The sequence below is a fragment of the Engystomops pustulosus genome, chromosome 7, assembly GCF_040894005.1.
Source record: "Engystomops pustulosus chromosome 7, aEngPut4.maternal, whole genome shotgun sequence".
Taxonomy (NCBI): Eukaryota; Metazoa; Chordata; class Amphibia; order Anura; family Leptodactylidae; genus Engystomops; species Engystomops pustulosus.
Genome location: NC_092417.1, coordinates 9,528,174 through 9,545,026, shown reverse-complemented (window position 1 = coordinate 9,545,026; position 16,853 = coordinate 9,528,174). Strand labels below are relative to the sequence as shown.

Genomic DNA, 16,853 nt, shown 5'->3' with positions numbered 1-16,853 from the left:
TTCTGAATCAAAGGGGGCGTGGTACCTGTCACTTTCAGGAAGTGGGCGGTTTGACATAAGGTATGGACGCTTTACTACTTCCCTGCACTGGTCCGACACAATTTGCAAGTTAAATACGGCGCTCGGTCCAAATCAGTCGGATCATTCAACGGCACGCCCCCGTAATTTGTGTAGCATGGAAGCAGCGCAGCTGTGCCACAAAAACGTCACGTATGACACAATAGCGGCACAGACACTTCTGAAAAGAGCTGCACAAGCAGTTTTAGCCTAGAGGAACGTGCACAGTCTGACAAAAGTGCCCTAAAAAAAACACTGCAAAAAATTTTAAGGTAAAAAAGTTATGGCTCTTAAAACGAAAATTCGATAAAAATGCCCCGGTCACTAAAGCCTTTCCACGCCGTGTCACTAAGGGGTTAAGACAAAATATTATTGATTCTTAACTAAACCATCTTTTTTTCAGGTTAAATTGCTGTACTGGCACTTTGCGATGAGTAGGAAGGTTTTGGGTTGCAGTTTGGGCACTCGGTCTCTTGAAGGTTCGCCATCGTTGCCCTAGTGTGTCCTGTCTTACTTGTTAACAGAAATACTACTGCCATGTGGATGAACACTTGACATACTAAATACAGGCAGTCCCCAAGCTAGTACAAGGTAGGTTCCAAATGTTTGTTCTTAAGTTGAATTTGTATGTAAGTCGGAACTGTATAGTTTATAATTGTAGATCCAGACCCCAAAAAATTTTTGTCCCAGTGACAATTGGAATTGAAATTTTTTTTGCTGTAATGGGACTGTCACGAACCCGACTCACCGGCGTTCACACACTGGGATAACTACTCTATGGAGTCCCAGAATTTAGCCCTTAAGCTCCGCCCACTTCCACAAAATGGCGTCCTTACGCTAAATTTACTCCACAGAATTTCCGCCCCAGCCAATCCACTGCCACCACCCACGAGTTACTTATGCAAAGAAGGCCGTAGGCACCTCAACCACACAGACAATGCACCCTGATGATAACTCAGCACATGCACTCACTACTTACACGATATTACAATTATAAACTCACACAGAACATGCAATCGCTTACTACATGGACTATGCTAATAACGACCTCTGGTAACGTGATTCCCTTTAGAGACTCAGATTCTTTAAGGCTACAAGTAGAGGCTTATTAAAAAGTTTTAATTTACATAAAAATGCAGTACACTCAAAGAATTAAATTGTCAGATAAAATGAAAAAAGGATTAAAAACAATACACATACAATACTTACAAACAGTTATGGAAGTAGAAACAAAAAATTCTTGCTAGTGGAATAGGAAGAAATTCTTTGGCCCGAGGACAGGGCATAAGCATCGATCCAGCCTTCTATTGTCATAGAGTCACTCAGTCTGAACACTACTATGTGGCTGCTTCATTAATTTAAGCCCAGGTGATTTTTGACCCCCACCCCTGGCTGTGATGTCACTGTGAGGGGGATTTTTCTATCCCCCTCCCATCAGTGAGCTACTTTTTGGGTCTGGGTTTTTATCAGAACCCAATAACTTTTGATTGGGAGATGGCACAATTGTGCCATGGCTTCCAACCAAACGGGCATGTTATTCCCATTAACCCCATACCAAACTCGGGGTGTCTTAGCCTAATATCAGGGGTGTTCTGCTATTGGCTGCCTTCCATTGCAGCTAATGTTCTAATTTTCGGACCAGGAGTGTGTCTAGACCCCATAACTGTCCTGTGTAACTTGGGACCTATAATTATGAATTATGTCCCAGTTATGGGCAGCTATGATATTCCCCTTTGTCTGAATTTGGAGGGAAAAACATGTAGTCTGTGGCTTCTTTTCATCCCCCACTAACTAGACTACTCTGGCCGAGAGGTGTTAATTTTACCACTTAGGAAGACCATGCTTCTCTGATCAAACATAGACTCCCTGGGGTTTTATAACCACCCTGCCAGGCTCATCTTCTGGCTGATCTTAAACAAATAGAGCCTAATGATTTATAACAGGCAGAATGAAACAACACAAAGAAAGAATAAAAAAAAATATATATATATACAACAAACAAACTGTGGAGGAGTAATATTATTATCACACCTCCCTCCAGAGATATGGCATGGGATTTGGATATTCCAATCAATATCCCAAGCCATTGTCCGCCGGCTCTCCCTGCCGTGACAACCCGTCCGCATTCCCATGTTCACTGCCCTTCTTGTGTTGAATGGTAAAGTCATATTGCTGTAGGCCTAGACTCCATCTCAGCAGCTTTCCGTTATCCCCAGATACCCGGTGAAGCCAACTGAGAGGGTTGTGGTCCGTTACCACGGTGAACTTTCGGCCATATAAGTAGGGCTGTAGTTTCTGTAGGGCCCACACAATGGCAAGGCATTCTTTTTCTATGGTGGCATAGGCCACCTCCCTGGGTAAGAGTTTCCTGCTTAGGTATAGGATGGGGTGCTCATCTCCCTCTGGGTTGACCTGGCTGAGTACCGCACCCAAGCCATAGGCGCTGGCGTCAGTCTGGACTACGAACTTGCGGCTGAAATCTGGACTCTGTAATACTGGAGAGCTAGTCAGAGCCAATTTCAGAGCCGCCATGGACCGCTCACAATCGGCAGTCCAGCTGACTACCTGTGGTAGTTTCTTCTTTGTGAGGTCTGTGAGGGGCTTGGCCAGGGTACTGTAGTTAGGGACGAACTTACGGTAGTACCCAGCTGTTCCTAGAAATGACATCACCTGTTTCTTCGTTTTGGGGGTAGGCCAATTTGCAATGGCCTCTACTTTCCCTGGCTCGGGCTTAAGTGTCCCCCCACCTACCAGGTGTCCTAGGTATTGCACCTCAGACATGCCTATCTGACACTTCCCAGGCTTGATGGTGAGACCGGCTTCCCGGAGGCGCTTGAGCACCTGTGACAGGTGTGTCAAGTGCTCCTCCCAAGTCTGGCTAAACACTGCAATATCATCCAGGTATGCCACAGCAAACCCTTCAGACTTACTTAGCAGTTTGTTCACCAAGCGCTGGAATGTGGCAGGGGCATTCTTCATGCCAAAGGGCATGACTTTAAACTCATATAGTCCAAAGGGGGTGATGAAGGCGGACTTTTCCTGCGCCTCCACTGTCATGGGAATCTGCCAATACCCCCTACTTAAATCCATGATGGTGATATACTGGGCGCTGGCGAGTTGATCCAAAAGCTCATCTATGCGGGGCATTGGGTAAGCGTCAAAAACTGTGATGCTGTTCAGCTTCCTGTAGTCCACACAGAAGCGTGTGGTCTTGTCCTTTTTGGGGACAAGCACCACAGGTGATGCCCACGCACTTTGAGACTCTTGGATCACCCCCAGTCCCAGCATTTCCTCCACCTCCCTCTTAATGTCAGCCCTTACTTCTGTAGAAACCCGATATGCACCCTGTCTGACTGGTGGGTGTCCCCCCGTGTCTACGTGATGAGAGGCTAGTGGGGTTTTTCCTGGTTTACCGGTGAAAATGTCAAGGTATGGGTTGAGTGTCTTTCTCAGCTGGGATTTCTGAGATCCAGACAGCTGGGCGCTGACTATTGCATCCTCAATGGACCCTCCCTCCTGTGCGGATGCCACTAAGTCAGGCAAGGCCTCCCTTTCTCCCTCCTCTGGTATACTGCAAACTGGCAGGACGCTCGTATCCCTATCATGATGAGCCTTGATCATGTTCACATGAAAAACCTTGTGCTTCTTGCGAACATGGTCGATCGTGACTACATAGTTCACGTCATTTAGGCGTTGATGAATGGGATATGGGCCTTCCCACGCAGCTTGGAGTTTGTTTTGGGTAGTGGGGATCAGGACCCACACCTTCTGGCCCACCTCATACACTCTCTCCCTGGCGTTCCTGTCATACCACCGTTTCTGGTCGGCCTGGGCTTGAGTCAGGTTCTCCTGCACCATCCCTGTCAATGCCTGCAGTCTGTCCCTGAACTTCAGAACATAGTCAACTACAGAGACCTCTGGTGACCCTAATTCTCCCTCCCATGACTCCTTCATGAGATCTAGTGGGCCACGTACCTTCCTGCCATAGAGAAGCTCAAAGGGAGAGAATCCAGTCGATGCCTGCGGTACCTCTCTGTAAGCGAATAGCAGGTGTGGTAGATAACGATCCCAGTCCTTCCCATGGGTATCCGCAAACGTCCGGAGCATCTGTTTGAGGGTCCCATTAAACCGCTCGCAGAGTCCATTGGTCTGCGGGTGATAAGGACTGGCTACCAAGTGCCGCACCTGTATTTTCTTACAGAGGCACTGCATAAGGTGAGACATAAACTGGGTCCCCTTATCTGTGAGCATCTCTCTGGGGAACCCTACACGAGAGAATATAGTGAGGAGCGCATCTGCCACCTTGTCAGCCCGGATGGATGACAATGCCACGGCCTCTGGGTAACGTGTGGCATAATCCACAACCGTCAGGATGAAGCGTTTACCTGAGCTGCTGGTGACATTCACAGGCCTACAATGTCAACAGCAATTCTCTGGAAAGGCTCCTCAATTATGGGTAAAGGGATGAGGGGTGCTCGCTGTACCTGGCCGGCCTTCCCCACCCTTTGACATACTATACAGGAACGGCAATATTCCGCCACATCATTCCCCATATTGGGCCAATAGAAATTCAGCTTGAGTCGACTTTTGGTTTTACTTATCCCCAGATGGCCTGCTAGTGGTATCTCGTGGGCAACTCTCAAAAGCTGCTCCCGGAAAGGGCGAGGTACCACCAGTTGCCTATCAAGGGATACATCCTGCTGGGGGTCAGTGTGAAGGCTCTGTCTATACAGCCTACCCTGGTCCCATGTAATACATTCCTTGTCCCCCTCCTCAGGGGTCTGACCAGCCCTCTCACGTAGCTTGTGTAGACTCTCATCTGAGTGCAGGGCGTCCAGAAACTGGCGACGCTCTGACTCTGTACTGGTTAATAGTTTAACCCCTTGACTTGTCTCAGCCACTGGTGACAGGCTGTCAGTCTGCTCCTGTTCCTCTGTAACCCGGACAGCAGGAGGTTCAGGACTCAGGCAACGGTGAGCTTCCTGAAGACTCCGACTGCGAGTTACAGCGGACACGGACACACCACACTCCAGCTTTTGGCGCAGAGCTGTGGGTGTTAACATACTACCACTCTTAGCCACATTATTAACACAGTTAAACTCTACATCATTACTATGTTCACATTCATGGTCTATGGCATTAGAAGCTAGGTTAGAAACAGGTAAATGGTTACTACACATTTCAACAATATCACCTGATGCATCATTGTCACAGTCTACAGTAGGCATAGTCCCAAAAATATCAGATGTTAACTCACGTGGGGCACCAGGGATGCCTGTGTCCTCATTGGCATCCTGGATTACATATCTAGAGACCAGGCGCCCCAGGTCGGTCCCCAGCAACACATTGGTGGGAATTTTATCCGTTACACCCACGTCTGTCATCCCTCTCCCTGCCCCCCAATCCAGGTACACCCGGGCCATGGGCAATGCAGGGGTGAGGCCTCCAACTCCAGCAACTGTAAGAGTCCGTCCTGGGATGAGATCCTCCGGCTTGACAAGTGAGGGGTGCACAAGGGTCATCTCTGCACCAGTGTCCCTCAACCCCATTGTGACATTGTCACCCACAGTAACCTCCTGTAGGTTGTCACCAACCACCCGCTTACTCCCACCCACAAACAAAACAGATGGTGAAGACAATGTTGGTTTGGTCAAAGGGGTGGTCTCCCTCTTCTCAGGGCATGTAATGCTGATGTGCCCCGATCTGTTGCAAACAAAACACCTGCGTTGGTCTCCCGCTGGCTTAAATGCTGAAGAAGGGGATGCCCCAGAAGCTTTGTGGGAAACTGTAGAAGAGTTAACAGGGGGCTTACCCCCCTTCCATCCTGCAGCTGCAGGTTTCCGTGCCTCGGGCACTCTGCTGGCAGCAAACACATCTGCCAGCTGGGCAGCCTTTTCCAACGATTTTGGCTCCCGTTCTCGTATGAACTGTCGCACCTCCGCTGTACAGGTGTGAATAAATTGGTCCATGGCGATCAGGTCATCCATCTCCTCTAGAGTGGTCACACCCCATCCTCTGGACCATTGTTTCACCAGGTTTAGCAGTTTCCTGGCAAACTCGGCATAGCTATCCGTATCTGTCCGCCTGACAGTACGGAAACGCTCCCTGTATACCTCTGGAGTGAGGTTAAAACGCTGTATCAGAGCCCTTTTGATAGCCTCATAATCGTGCTCCACAGAGGCAGGTAAGGCTACAAACGCCTCCAGTGCTTTGCCTTTAAGTCCAGGGGTAAGGTATCGGGCCCATTCAGCAGGCGGCAGTTGAAATTGCCTGCAGACCCTCTCAAATCCTTGCAAAAAGACATCCAGGTCCCCATCATTCTCCAGGACAGGAAAACGATCCAGGCGGGGCCTAAAAGAAACACTGTCCATGGACTCACTCTGTGATGATGGTGAAGTTCTTTGCTGTTGTTGGAGCTGTATCTGGGCCATCTGCAGCTCATGCTCCCGCTCTGCTTGGCGTTCAGCAAACTCACGTCTACGTTCCTCAGCCGCCCTCTCTGCTCGGGCAGCTTCCAGCGCTGTTTGGCGTTCAGCAAATTCACGCTCTGCTTGTCTCTCCCGTTCTTGCATCAACAGCTGTATCCTAAGGCTAGGATCACAGTCACCGATCTGCTGGAGAATTAGAGAAAAAGAAGTGTCCATACCGCTGGCGCTGCCATGCCCAGCCGGTTGCGAGACATCTCCTATCGGTTCCTCTGAGGCTGGAGGTCCCTGGTCCGGTTCCGCAGAAGGATGGGACTGCACATCAAACGCCACCAGCGTTTGAATTACCTCCGCCTTGTTCTGGCCCGTTGTTATTAGCCCTCTCTCCGCACAGAGAGTCAGCAGATCAGCCTTGGATCTGTTTCTGTATACCTCTGCCATCTTAGCAGTGGTCTCAAGTTAGCAAACAAAAGATAGAAAAGAAAAGAGGGGGAGGGGAACTGTTTTGCACGTATGTATATTGACTGACAAGTTTTGAGTGCACTGAGTCTCTTGCTTGTGGACTGTAGTATTAGGAATACTTCAGCCCTTAAGTGAAAGGGTTAATTGCTTAAACCAAACACTTAAAGCCTTAACAGTGTAATAAAAAATTATACACTATCCCACCGCTATGCCACCAATCTGTCACGAACCCGACTCACCGGCGTTCACACACTGGGATAACTACTCTATGGAGTCCCAGAATTTAGCCCTTAAGCTCCGCCCACTTCCACAAAATGGCGTCCTTACGCTAAATTTACTCCACAGAATTTCCGCCCCAGCCAATCCACTGCCACCACCCACGAGTTACTTATGCAAAGAAGGCCGTAGGCACCTCAACCACACAGACAATGCACCCTGATGATAACTCAGCACATGCACTCACTACTTACACGATATTACAATTATAAACTCACACAGAACATGCAATCGCTTACTACATGGACTATGCTAATAACGACCTCTGGTAACGTGATTCCCTTCAGAGACTCAGATTCTTTAAGGCTACAAGCAGAGGCTTATTAAAAAGTTTTAATTTACATAAAAATGCAGTACACTCAAAGAATTAAATTGTCAGATAAAATGAAAAAAGGATTAAAAACAATACACATACAATACTTACAAACAGTTATGGAAGTAGAAACAAAAAATTCTTGCTAGTGGAATAGGAAGAAATTCTTTGGCCCGAGGACAGGGCATAAGCATCGATCCAGCCTTCTATTGTCATAGAGTCACTCAGTCTGAACACTACTATGTGGCTGCTTCATTAATTTAAGCCCAGGTGATTTTTGACCCCCACCCCTGGCTGTGATGTCACTGTGAGGGGGATTTTTCTATCCCCCTCCCATCAGTGAGCTACTTTTTGGGTCTGGGTTTTTATCAGAACCCAATAACTTTTGATTGGGAGATGGCACAATTGTGCCATGGCTTCCAACCAAACGGGCATGTTATTCCCATTAACCCCATACCAAACTCGGGGTGTCTTAGCCTAATATCAGGGGTGTTCTGCTATTGGCTGCCTTCCATTGCAGCTAATGTTCTAATTTTCGGACCAGGAGTGTGTCTAGACCCCATAACTGTCCTGTGTAACTTGGGACCTATAATTATGAATTATGTCCCAGTTATGGGCAGCTATGATATTCCCCTTTGTCTGAATTTGGAGGGAAAAACATGTAGTCTGTGGCTTCTTTTCATCCCCCACTAACTAGACTACTCTGGCCGAGAGGTGTTAATTTTACCACTTAGGAAGACCATGCTTCTCTGATCAAACATAGACTCCCTGGGGTTTTATAACCACCCTGCCAGGCTCATCTTCTGGCTGATCTTAAACAAATAGAGCCTAATGATTTATAACAGGCAGAATGAAACAACACAAAGAAAGAATAAAAAAAAATATATATATATACAACAAACAAACTGTGGAGGAGTAATATTATTATCACACCTCCCTCCAGAGATATGGCATGGGATTTGGATATTCCAATCAATATCCCAAGCCATTGTCCGCCGGCTCTCCCTGCCGTGACAACCCGTCCGCATTCCCATGTTCACTGCCCTTCTTGTGTTGAATGGTAAAGTCATATTGCTGTAGGCCTAGACTCCATCTCAGCAGCTTTCCGTTATCCCCAGATACCCGGTGAAGCCAACTGAGAGGGTTGTGGTCCGTTACCACGGTGAACTTTCGGCCATATAAGTAGGGCTGTAGTTTCTGTAGGGCCCACACAATGGCAAGGCATTCTTTTTCTATGGTGGCATAGGCCACCTCCCTGGGTAAGAGTTTCCTGCTTAGGTATAGGATGGGGTGCTCATCTCCCTCTGGGTTGACCTGGCTGAGTACCGCACCCAAGCCATAGGCGCTGGCGTCAGTCTGGACTACGAACTTGCGGCTGAAATCTGGACTCTGTAATACTGGAGAGCTAGTCAGAGCCAATTTCAGAGCCGCCATGGACCGCTCACAATCGGCAGTCCAGCTGACTACCTGTGGTAGTTTCTTCTTTGTGAGGTCTGTGAGGGGCTTGGCCAGGGTACTGTAGTTAGGGACGAACTTACGGTAGTACCCAGCTGTTCCTAGAAATGACATCACCTGTTTCTTCGTTTTGGGGGTAGGCCAATTTGCAATGGCCTCTACTTTCCCTGGCTCGGGCTTAAGTGTCCCCCCACCTACCAGGTGTCCTAGGTATTGCACCTCAGACATGCCTATCTGACACTTCCCAGGCTTGATGGTGAGACCGGCTTCCCGGAGGCGCTTGAGCACCTGTGACAGGTGTGTCAAGTGCTCCTCCCAAGTCTGGCTAAACACTGCAATATCATCCAGGTATGCCACAGCAAACCCTTCAGACTTACTTAGCAGTTTGTTCACCAAGCGCTGGAATGTGGCAGGGGCATTCTTCATGCCAAAGGGCATGACTTTAAACTCATATAGTCCAAAGGGGGTGATGAAGGCGGACTTTTCCTGCGCCTCCACTGTCATGGGAATCTGCCAATACCCCCTACTTAAATCCATGATGGTGATATACTGGGCGCTGGCGAGTTGATCCAAAAGCTCATCTATGCGGGGCATTGGGTAAGCGTCAAAAACTGTGATGCTGTTCAGCTTCCTGTAGTCCACACAGAAGCGTGTGGTCTTGTCCTTTTTGGGGACAAGCACCACAGGTGATGCCCACGCACTTTGAGACTCTTGGATCACCCCCAGTCCCAGCATTTCCTCCACCTCCCTCTTAATGTCAGCCCTTACTTCTGTAGAAACCCGATATGCACCCTGTCTGACTGGTGGGTGTCCCCCCGTGTCTACGTGATGAGAGGCTAGTGGGGTTTTTCCTGGTTTACCGGTGAAAATGTCAAGGTATGGGTTGAGTGTCTTTCTCAGCTGGGATTTCTGAGATCCAGACAGCTGGGCGCTGACTATTGCATCCTCAATGGACCCTCCCTCCTGTGCGGATGCCACTAAGTCAGGCAAGGCCTCCCTTTCTCCCTCCTCTGGTATACTGCAAACTGGCAGGACGCTCGTATCCCTATCATGATGAGCCTTGATCATGTTCACATGAAAAACCTTGTGCTTCTTGCGAACATGGTCGATCGTGACTACATAGTTCACGTCATTTAGGCGTTGATGAATGGGATATGGGCCTTCCCACGCAGCTTGGAGTTTGTTTTGGGTAGTGGGGATCAGGACCCACACCTTCTGGCCCACCTCATACACTCTCTCCCTGGCGTTCCTGTCATACCACCGTTTCTGGTCGGCCTGGGCTTGAGTCAGGTTCTCCTGCACCATCCCTGTCAATGCCTGCAGTCTGTCCCTGAACTTCAGAACATAGTCAACTACAGAGACCTCTGGTGACCCTAATTCTCCCTCCCATGACTCCTTCATGAGATCTAGTGGGCCACGTACCTTCCTGCCATAGAGAAGCTCAAAGGGAGAGAATCCAGTCGATGCCTGCGGTACCTCTCTGTAAGCGAATAGCAGGTGTGGTAGATAACGATCCCAGTCCTTCCCATGGGTATCCGCAAACGTCCGGAGCATCTGTTTGAGGGTCCCATTAAACCGCTCGCAGAGTCCATTGGTCTGCGGGTGATAAGGACTGGCTACCAAGTGCCGCACCTGTATTTTCTTACAGAGGCACTGCATAAGGTGAGACATAAACTGGGTCCCCTTATCTGTGAGCATCTCTCTGGGGAACCCTACACGAGAGAATATAGTGAGGAGCGCATCTGCCACCTTGTCAGCCCGGATGGATGACAATGCCACGGCCTCTGGTTAACGTGTGGCATAATCCACAACCGTCAGGATGAAGCGTTTACCTGAGCTGCTGGTGACATTCACAGGCCTACAATGTCAACAGCAATTCTCTGGAAAGGCTCCTCAATTATGGGTAAAGGGATGAGGGGTGCTCGCTGTACCTGGCCGGCCTTCCCCACCCTTTGACATACTATACAGGAACGGCAATATTCCGCCACATCATTCCCCATATTGGGCCAATAGAAATTCAGCTTGAGTCGACTTTTGGTTTTACTTATCCCCAGATGGCCTGCTAGTGGTATCTCGTGGGCAACTCTCAAAAGCTGCTCCCGGAAAGGGCGAGGTACCACCAGTTGCCTATCAAGGGATACATCCTGCTGGGGGTCAGTGTGAAGGCTCTGTCTATACAGCCTACCCTGGTCCCATGTAATACATTCCTTGTCCCCCTCCTCAGGGGTCTGACCAGCCCTCTCACGTAGCTTGTGTAGACTCTCATCTGAGTGCAGGGCGTCCAGAAACTGGCGACGCTCTGACTCTGTACTGGTTAATAGTTTAACCCCTTGACTTGTCTCAGCCACTGGTGACAGGCTGTCAGTCTGCTCCTGTTCCTCTGTAACCCGGACAGCAGGAGGTTCAGGACTCAGGCAACGGTGAGCTTCCTGAAGACTCCGACTGCGAGTTACAGCGGACACGGACACACCACACTCCAGCTTTTGGCGCAGAGCTGTGGGTGTTAACATACTACCACTCTTAGCCACATTATTAACACAGTTAAACTCTACATCATTACTATGTTCACATTCATGGTCTATGGCATTAGAAGCTAGGTTAGAAACAGGTAAATGGTTACTACACATTTCAACAATATCACCTGATGCATCATTGTCACAGTCTACAGTAGGCATAGTCCCAAAAATATCAGATGTTAACTCACGTGGGGCACCAGGGATGCCTGTGTCCTCATTGGCATCCTGGATTACATATCTAGAGACCAGGCGCCCCAGGTCGGTCCCCAGCAACACATTGGTGGGAATTTTATCCGTTACACCCACGTCTGTCATCCCTCTCCCTGCCCCCCAATCCAGGTACACCCGGGCCATGGGCAATGCAGGGGTGAGGCCTCCAACTCCAGCAACTGTAAGAGTCCGTCCTGGGATGAGATCCTCCGGCTTGACAAGTGAGGGGTGCACAAGGGTCATCTCTGCACCAGTGTCCCTCAACCCCATTGTGACATTGTCACCCACAGTAACCTCCTGTAGGTTGTCACCAACCACCCGCTTACTCCCACCCACAAACAAAACAGATGGTGAAGACAATGTTGGTTTGGTCAAAGGGGTGGTCTTCCTCTTCTCAGGGCATGTAATGCTGATGTGCCCCGATCTGTTGCAAACAAAACACCTGCGTTGGTCTCCCGCTGGCTTAAATGCTGAAGAAGGGGATGCCCCAGAAGCTTTGTGGGAAACTGTAGAAGAGTTAACAGGGGGCTTACCCCCCTTCCATCCTGCAGCTGCAGGTTTCCGTGCCTCGGGCACTCTGCTGGCAGCAAACACATCTGCCAGCTGGGCAGCCTTTTCCAACGATTTTGGCTCCCGTTCTCGTATGAACTGTCGCACCTCCGCTGTACAGGTGTGAATAAATTGGTCCATGGCGATCAGGTCATCCATCTCCTCTAGAGTGGTCACACCCCATCCTCTGGACCATTGTTTCACCAGGTTTAGCAGTTTCCTGGCAAACTCGGCATAGCTATCCGTATCTGTCCGCCTGACAGTACGGAAACGCTCCCTGTATACCTCTGGAGTGAGGTTAAAACGCTGTATCAGAGCCCTTTTGATAGCCTCATAATCGTGCTCCACAGAGGCAGGTAAGGCTACAAACGCCTCCAGTGCTTTGCCTTTAAGTCCAGGGGTAAGGTATCGGGCCCATTCAGCAGGCGGCAGTTGAAATTGCCTGCAGACCCTCTCAAATCCTTGCAAAAAGACATCCAGGTCCCCATCATTCTCCAGGACAGGAAAACGATCCAGGCGGGGCCTAAAAGAAACACTGTCCATGGACTCACTCTGTGATGATGGTGAAGTTCTTTGCTGTTGTTGGAGCTGTATCTGGGCCATCTGCAGCTCATGCTCCCGCTCTGCTTGGCGTTCAGCAAACTCACGTCTACGTTCCTCAGCCGCCCTCTCTGCTCGGGCAGCTTCCAGCGCTGTTTGGCGTTCAGCAAATTCACGCTCTGCTTGTCTCTCCCGTTCTTGCATCAACAGCTGTATCCTAAGGCTAGGATCACAGTCACCGATCTGCTGGAGAATTAGAGAAAAAGAAGTGTCCATACCGCTGGCGCTGCCATGCCCAGCCGGTTGCGAGACATCTCCTATCGGTTCCTCTGAGGCTGGAGGTCCCTGGTCCGGTTCCGCAGAAGGATGGGACTGCACATCAAACGCCACCAGCGTTTGAATTACCTCCGCCTTGTTCTGGCCCGTTGTTATTAGCCCTCTCTCCGCACAGAGAGTCAGCAGATCAGCCTTGGATCTGTTTCTGCATACCTCTGCCAAACAAAAGATAGAAAAGAAAAGAGGGGGAGGGGAACTGTTTTGCACGTATGTATATTGACTGACAAGTTTTGAGTGCACTGAGTCTCTTGCTTGTGGACTGTAGTATTAGGAATACTTCAGCCCTTAAGTGAAAGGGTTAATTGCTTAAACCAAACACTTAAAGCCTTAACAGTGTAATAAAAAATTATACACTATCCCACCGCTATGCCACCAATCTGTCACGAACCCGACTCACCGGCGTTCACACACTGGGATAACTACTCTATGGAGTCCCAGAATTTAGCCCTTAAGCTCCGCCCACTTCCACAAAATGGCGTCCTTACGCTAAATTTACTCCACAGAATTTCCGCCCCAGCCAATCCACTGCCACCACCCACGAGTTACTTATGCAAAGAAGGCCGTAGGCACCTCAACCACACAGACAATGCACCCTGATGATAACTCAGCACATGCACTCACTACTTACACGATATTACAATTATAAACTCACACAGAACATGCAATCGCTTACTACATGGACTATGCTAATAATGACCTCTGGTAACGTGATTCCCTTCAGAGACTCAGATTCTTTAAGGCTACAAGCAGAGGCTTATTAAAAAGTTTTAATTTACATAAAAATGCAGTACACTCAAAGAATTAAATTGTCAGATAAAATGAAAAAAGGATTTAAACAATACACATACAATACTTACAAACAGTTATGGAAGTAGAAACAAAAAATTCTTGCTAGTGGAATAGGAAGAAATTCTTTGGCCCGAGGACAGGGCATAAGCATCGATCCAGCCTTCTATTGTCATAGAGTCACTCAGTCTGAACACTACTATGTGGCTGCTTCATTAATTTAAGCCCAGGTGATTTTTGACCCCCACCCCTGGCTGTGATGTCACTGTGAGGGGGATTTTTCTATCCCCCTCCCATCAGTGAGCTACTTTTTGGGTCTGGGTTTTTATCAGAACCCAATAACTTTTGATTGGGAGATGGCACAATTGTGCCATGGCTTCCAACCAAACGGGCATGTTATTCCCATTAACCCCATACCAAACTCGGGGTGTCTTAGCCTAATATCAGGGGTGTTCTGCTATTGGCTGCCTTCCATTGCAGCTAATGTTCTAATTTTCGGACCAGGAGTGTGTCTAGACCCCATAACTGTCCTGTGTAACTTGGGACCTATAATTATGAATTATGTCCCAGTTATGGGCAGCTATGATATTCCCCTTTGTCTGAATTTGGAGGGAAAAACATGTAGTCTGTGGCTTCTTTTCATCCCCCACTAACTAGACTACTCTGGCCGAGAGGTGTTAATTTTACCACTTAGGAAGACCATGCTTCTCTGATCAAACATAGACTCCCTGGGGTTTTATAACCACCCTGCCAGGCTCATCTTCTGGCTGATCTTAAACAAATAGAGCCTAATGATTTATAACAGGCAGAATGAAACAACACAAAGAAAGAATAAAAAAAAATATATATATATACAACAAACAAACTGTGGAGGAGTAATATTATTATCACAGGGACCAAGGATTATCAGTGAAGCTTCATTACAGACACTTTACAGCTGATCATTGCAGCCTGGGACTATAGTTATATACAGAGGGGTCTGTCTGTAACTAGGGGTCGTCTGTAAGTCGCTGTCCTTAAGTAGGGGACCGCCTGTAATTTGTATGTGTAGGACAATGGAGTAGTATTTGACACTTCATTGTTTATACTGTACTTTCCAAATGTTTTGGATGCAGTGGGACTGTGATGAATTTTGGGTGGAGTCTCAATGGTGAATGAGCTGCCAACTCCCTGCTTCACGTTTCACCTTGCGCCAGGAGGTGACAGGACCATCTCCTTACACAGGACAAGAAGCTGGGGGTGGGGGCTGGTAATCTGAAGAGGGGGTGCATTGTAATCAAAAAGGGGAGGCATAAGGAAGGGGATAAACTGAGGGTAGGGGGTGGAGTGGAATAGTAAACTAGCAAGATAAGGGTTAACTGCATGTATACCGGTGAAACTGGGTATAAGGGTCTCCATTTGGTGAGTTAGGGCCTATGTATAACACTTAAAGGGGATGTCAGGAGGTTGAAAAACAAGTCTGTTTTCTTCCAAAAACCGCTCCTCTCCTGATCCTGGGTAGTGCCTGGTATTTTCAACTAAGCTTCAATCATTTCTGTATACCTGAGCTGCAGTAGCAGAGAAAAAACATGGTCAGGTGTACAACCCCTTTAAGATAGGAACCCTACAATACTGTATCCCTCATAAATAGCCCCAATACAAAAAATGTGAAAATAACTGGGCAAAAAGGGGCGGGATTCAAATTTTTAACAGGCTCTCTAAATGGGGAGTAAGAAGTCCATCCTGTTGCTTGACAAAAAATGCTTCCTACTCTAATCAACTATTCCTGTATTTACAATGCACCTTATGTTAATATTCTATTTAACCGGATCGCGACCGCCCGCCGTGTATTCACGGCCCTCTCCATAGCCGGTAAGTCTCTGCTGCATATTGCAGCAAAGGCTTACCGGTAACACCTGCGATCGGTGCCGGCACCGATCGCGGGTGTTTTCTTGCAGAACGCCGCCGGCAAAGCGCCGCCATCTTTCCGAGGATCGCCGCTCCCCGTGACGTCATCGGGGAGCGCCGATCCATTGCCATGGTAGCTTCGGGTCTCACGAAGACCCGAAGCTACTTCGGGTTAACCCATTCATTACAATGTGCTATCAGCACATTGTAATGTATGAGGAGTAAAATCCCCATATACTGCCATACTATAGTATGGCAGTATATGGTAGGATCGATCAGACAACCTAGGGTTAAAGTACCCTAGGGAGTCTGAAAAATAGTAAAAATAAAAGTTAAAAAAAAGTTAGAAAAAATTATAATAAAAAAACCTAAAAATTCAAATCACCCCCTTTCCCTAGAACTGATATAAATATAAATAAACAGTAAAAATCATAAACAAATTAGGTATCGCCGCGTCCGAAAATGCCCGATCTATCAAAATATAATAAAGTTTTTTCACTGCGTTTAACCCCGTAACGGAAAATAGCGCCCAAAGTCGAAAATGGCACTTTTTTGCCATTTAAAAAAAAATTAAAAATTCTATAAAAAGTGATCAAAAGGTCGTACAGTCCTAAAAATAATATCATTGAAAACATCATCAAAAGTCGCAAAAGATGACACCACCCTCAACTCCATACACCAAAGTATGAAAAAGTTATAAGCACAAGAAGACGGCAAAATAAAAAAAACATTTTTGTTCATGAGGTTTTAATTTTTGTAAATGTATGCAAACATTATAAAACCTGTACAAATTTGGTATCCCTGTAATCGTACCGACCCAAAGAATAAATTAGATGCGTCATTTGTGGCGTGAAGTGAAATCCGTAATCTCCAAGCCCACAAGAATACGACACAAATGCGTTTTTTCACCATTTTCACTGCATTTGGAATTTTTTTCCCGCTTCCCAGCACATGGCATGGAATATTTAATACCATCACTATGAAGTGCACTATGTTACGCAAAAAATGAGCCGTCACATAGCTTTTTACGTGTAAAAATAA

At 47.7% G+C, this 16,853-nt stretch overlaps 1 protein-coding gene across 1 annotated transcript in view; it reads right to left on the bottom strand.

The window, feature by feature from the left end:
- LOC140069249 (uncharacterized) overlaps positions 1–16,853 on the bottom strand; it is a 159,744-nt gene that overhangs the window by 47,514 nt on the left and 95,377 nt on the right. The gene's annotated exons all lie outside the window — the stretch shown is intronic.